Source organism: Spinacia oleracea, chromosome 5 (genome assembly GCF_020520425.1).
Source record: "Spinacia oleracea cultivar Varoflay chromosome 5, BTI_SOV_V1, whole genome shotgun sequence".
NCBI classification, from domain to species: Eukaryota; Viridiplantae; Streptophyta; class Magnoliopsida; order Caryophyllales; family Amaranthaceae; genus Spinacia; species Spinacia oleracea.
The window spans coordinates 46,863,786-46,868,855 of NC_079491.1; the positions used below are offsets into that span (position 1 = coordinate 46,863,786).

Here is a 5,070-nt window from a genome sequence, read left to right on the forward strand (position 1 = left end):
AGAAAAACATTCATTTGAGGCGTCACTTTTATATTCATTAGCGGCGTTTTAGGCGTAGCAGCAAATAGAGTGGCAGCAAATGAATGGTATTGATTTGCGGCGTTAAAAAACGCCTCAAATTAATCATTCATTTGCGGCGTAATGCAGAAAAAACGCCTCAAATGAATAGTATTGTATTGCGGCGTTTCTACCTAAACGCCTCAAACTTTGGTAAAATTGCGGGAGTTTAAACGCCGCAAATAATGTGTAACTTTTTTTGATAAATAAATATATTATTTTTATATTCAACAATCCCAAAAATATAGAACCTGTACTCACGCCACATTTATACAACGTCCAAAAGTGTCATCAACCACCAATAACTTCCAAGAAACTTTGATTTTTACATATAAGTTAAACATCATATGTTTACAAAACTAAACCACCTAATAGTTTCAAGTCTATAATAACTATATCTTTTACACTTCATACGTTACAAAATTGCACCAAAAATATAATAAGGCAATTATATATGATTTTAATAGCATGAAACATCCACAAAAAGAAATCGATGAAGCGTTAATTACACACAATGTTCGGTGAAGTATGATGCCCATTTGTCTCGTATTTCATCAAATTTCTCATCGGTGAAAGGATCTCCACTCAGTGATGTGCAAACCTAACAAAATAATATATATCATAAAATTAGTTATCTTCGGTTAGATGATCTAAAAAGTTGTTGTCTCCTAGGTCCTCGAACCATGGCTAAGCATGGAAGGGCGAAACCCTTAGAATCAAGAACCTTGACAACATGACAACAACATTATTCATGACAATAAAGCAACCAAAAATCGTGTGTCTTTCCATCAATAAAACTTAGTCCACTTAAACAATAAAGGTCATATTTTGACTGTTATAGTCATATTCATGACAATAAATGTCATACCCGCGAACTTAGATTGGTACTCTAAACCCTTTAAATGTTTAATATACTTAGTATTAGGTTACTTAGACTCATTCTCATCTACTTTGGTTAAGTTATGTGCGTTTAAGGCTTTATTGATCATTATAGGTCATATTTTGACTATTATAGTCGTTTTTGCTCCCAACTCTAACCCGTGAACTTAGATTGGTATTCTAAACCCTTTAAATGTTTAATATACTTAGTATTAGGTTACTTAGACTCATTCTCGTCTACTTTGGTCAAGTTATGCGCGTTTAAGGCTTTATTGATCATTATAGGTCATATTTTGACTGTTATAGTCGTTTTTGCTCCCAACTCAAACCCGTGAAGTTAGATTGGTATTATAAACCCTTTAAATGTTTAATATACTTAGTATTAGGTTACTTAGACTCATTCTCATCTACTTTGGTCAAGTTATGCGCGTTAAAGGCTTTATTGATCATTATAGGTCATATTTAACTGTTATAGTCGTTTTTGCTCCCAACTCTAACCCGTGAACTTAGTGTCAGATAAACGTACAGATAGCTGAAAACAAAAACAGAAGCTTGCATCTGATCACAACTAAAAGTCTAAAACTAATCAGAACTGAAAGTCTAATCAGAACAAAGCTTGAACTGATCAGAACTGAAAGTCTGAAACTGATCAGAACTGAAAGTCTGATCAGAACAAAGCTTGAACTGATCAGAATTGAAAGTCTGAAACTGGTCAGAATTGAAAGTCTGATCAGAACAAAGCTTGTGTTTTGTTTCTTTCAACTGCGCCAATATAAATATTCTCCCAGGAAACTGTCATTCCTTCTTATCTTTAACATTTGAGATTTAAATTTTCTGTTTCATGCTTAAACAGACAACTATTTTTAATTTTATGCAAGACCTGTTATCTTAGGTTCATTGGAAATCAAAGAATTATTGATGCATATAATGTGAACTCCAGTATATGACAATACTAACCATAACCATGTACTTTTGTGTGGTGTTAAGAAATTAGTAAACAGATACAAACTGTAAACCATGTACTTCTGTGTGGTGCTTGTTAAATCAAAATATCAAATTCAAAGAGCTCGATCAGTTCGCATGGTTAAGCAATATAATAAGGCACTCGGGTATTATTAGCAGTCTATGGTCAATTCTTGGATAAGAATATGAAATATCTCCTTGAAGTCCAGAAGTAATACTAACATACTATAATTGTAGTTGTAGCATTAGCTTCAGCCCATTACCAGAACTGAGCATACGTTATATCCCAATGATTACTAGTTTACTACACTACATAATTATGAAATACAATCTCCAGAAAGTTACCTCTCCCGTAAAATATACAGGACGCCCTTCTTTTGCTGCTTTGATTGCGTCAAACTTGCTTCCGTTGGCCTCCCTTATTCTTTGAGCAGCCCACTGAGATGGAACACCCTGCAGAATCGAAAACATTAATCATGATTATCATGAAATCTTTGCTAGACATGCAGAAGCAAGCATTTATGCTCCAATGTATGCATGCGGGCGGCTTGTTTTTATTATTTTAAAAAAAATCTATACTGATAGAGACTAAACTTACTTGGCAGTAAATCACCTCATGAAGTATCGCATATAGTGGGTTCGTGTTGAAACCCCCCCAATTATCAAACTGCCATCCATGAAAGTTTCAAGCAAATAATTGTCATACCAAGTAAATAATAGAGTCATTGTACTTGAATTACAACCTTACAGGTATTGGTTGTACTTACTGCATTCAGAAAGTAATAACTGAGTTGCTTTTGTGCACCTGGAGTTATAACAGGATCCCAGGCTCTCTTAAGCCTGTGAAAAACAGAGGAATTAAGGGAACGAACAAAGAAAAGAAGAAATTGGGAAGACTAAAGAATTACGGTATATAATTAGGGTCATTAATTTTTATGACTAAATAGTGACAAGGAGCTCAACAATTAGTATGCAAACTACACAGGCAGAGATCTCAAAATAGAATAAAAAGATGACATGAATCCTAAATACCTAGGATCAAAAGAATAGAAAACACACACGAACATTCTTTTGTTTACTCTATAAATACACTTCTTTCCACTAGACTGTGAAAAGTTGGATCAAGCATGGAAAGGTTATGATGAACAAATACTAGTTAAAACTTAGTTAAGATAAACAATACATGGAACATTGCAAAATATACAGCGTCTGTACTCGCAAACTATGCATGAAATCATGCAAAACAATCAAGAGACAAGTACCTAAGTCAATTTACACCTGACCCAAGATAGTCCAAGGCCCAGCTTCTGGAACAATGCTCTCTCTAATGAATTCAGCATTGTTCACAATGTTGTCTGCACGAAATTTTTTCAAATATTCAGCCAGATCTTTTGCAGATTTCATTTGCCGCGTAGAAGATGTGTTCAGGGGAGTTGACAAGCCTGTTCCACACTGTATAAAAACTGCATCAGGTAACTCCAATAGGAAGCCAAGAACCATAACCTAATCCTAATAACAGTATTTGCAAATGAAGCTTCCTAAAAGTGAGCATACTTCAAGAAAAAAGTAGCATTGCAATTTTGCAATTAACCCCCTTAAAATCTCAACTAACACAATTTCTATTTAATTAACCAACAGTCAAAAAAAATAAACCTAGTTGTATCATAATAGATGATCATAACACAAAATAGTTTCCATTTCAGAAACTAATGGGTCTAAATGAAGCAAAATGTTCACGAAGCAAAACTAATAGGTATAACTGTGATAAAATGGTGAAGAAAAATGTTCATGTGAAGTAACTCTTAAACATGTCAAGTTTAACATTTCATGGGGTTTATCCGCTAATCAGAATGATCCATGTATCACATTCCATCATAATTTGCCAAAATGAAAGCTTAGTGTGATTATACATAATGATAATATAAACAAGTGAACAAGTCAGAATAATAGCCAGAAATAACTATCTTACTTGAAGTGTTTGATGCACCAACTTCATCAACTGACAAGCAGCAAGGGACACTATACACCTCTCTGACGAAAAAAGCAAATTGACAGCACAATCATTGTATGTGTTATTTATGAACTTAGGTCCTTTGCTGCTAAACTCCTGAGAGCTAATTGTTAGTACGTAATTCCAGCAGATGAGCACAAAGATATAAGACAGGTTGAATGAGACTTACTTCTGGAACAGTAAAGTCACATCGTAGAATCAACTGTCTAGCATTTGCCAGCATTTCTCTCTTTAATCTTTCATCATTCTTATCAGATTCAGAAATGAACATAACCTCCTTTAAAACAGTCTCAAATTCAGAAGAAAAGTTCATGATCTTCTGAAAATCAACTAACTTTGAAGCATCATCATCTGGATTCATAGAAACTGTATTATTTTCTGAGGCACTTCTTTTGATCCATTGCAGATAATTGAAACAAGTCAAGTGTTTTTGAAAGAAGCAATTGAAGCAGATAGAATGCGCAACATGACTTTCAAAAGGAAGAATACACATTCAGAAACAGATTGGTCTAGCACTAATGAAAACAGGCTGATTCTAAAAGGTTTATCTGATGATAATGCAGATGTACTTATTGTTGATGGGGCATGGAAAAACTTAAAGAAGAAAGGGAGTATGATTGCTGCAGTAGGATGGGGTATAGAAGTAAATGGAAGAATTGTGTGTGCAGATGGTCAGAGAGTACAAGCAGTAAATGCTGGACAATCTAAAATGAAGGCAATTTTGGCTGGTATGCAGAAAGCTGTATCTCTTCAAGTTCGATGTTTAACAATTCTCACTGATTGGTACAACAGTATTAAAGCATTAAGGGAGTTTCCTGAATGTAGATTAGAACTGGTTTCAATTTGCAGTGAGATTAGAATGATAGCTGATAGTTTTGAACACTGCTCCATTGTCAAATGTAGTAGAAATAGAGTTAAGTTTGCCCATGATCTGGCTCAAAAAGCTAGAAAATATGGGTGATTCTTCCTTTGTGTGCTTGTATCTTCTACCAAAAAAAAACAGAGCAGCCTTCTCCTGGCAAAGACCAGTTAATAGACAACACCTGAATCAGTTTAAAGCCAATAAAACCTAGGGTCATATTAGCTCTCCTCAGAGCTAGTCTCATATATCAGGCCATTATCCAGCTGATATAAACCAGTTTAAAGCTAATAAAACCCTG

At 34.5% G+C, this 5,070-nt stretch overlaps 1 long non-coding RNA gene across 1 annotated transcript; it reads right to left on the reverse strand.

The window, feature by feature from the left end:
* Positions 1–444: 444 nt before the first annotated feature.
* On the reverse strand, positions 445–3,258 carry LOC130462115 (uncharacterized). Its single transcript, XR_008922254.1, has 5 exons — positions 3,162–3,258; positions 2,667–2,739; positions 2,498–2,566; positions 2,245–2,352; positions 445–658 (listed from the first exon to the last, which is right to left on the reverse strand). It is a non-coding gene; the product is annotated as an uncharacterized lncRNA (long non-coding RNA).
* Positions 3,259–5,070: the final 1,812 nt, after the last annotated feature.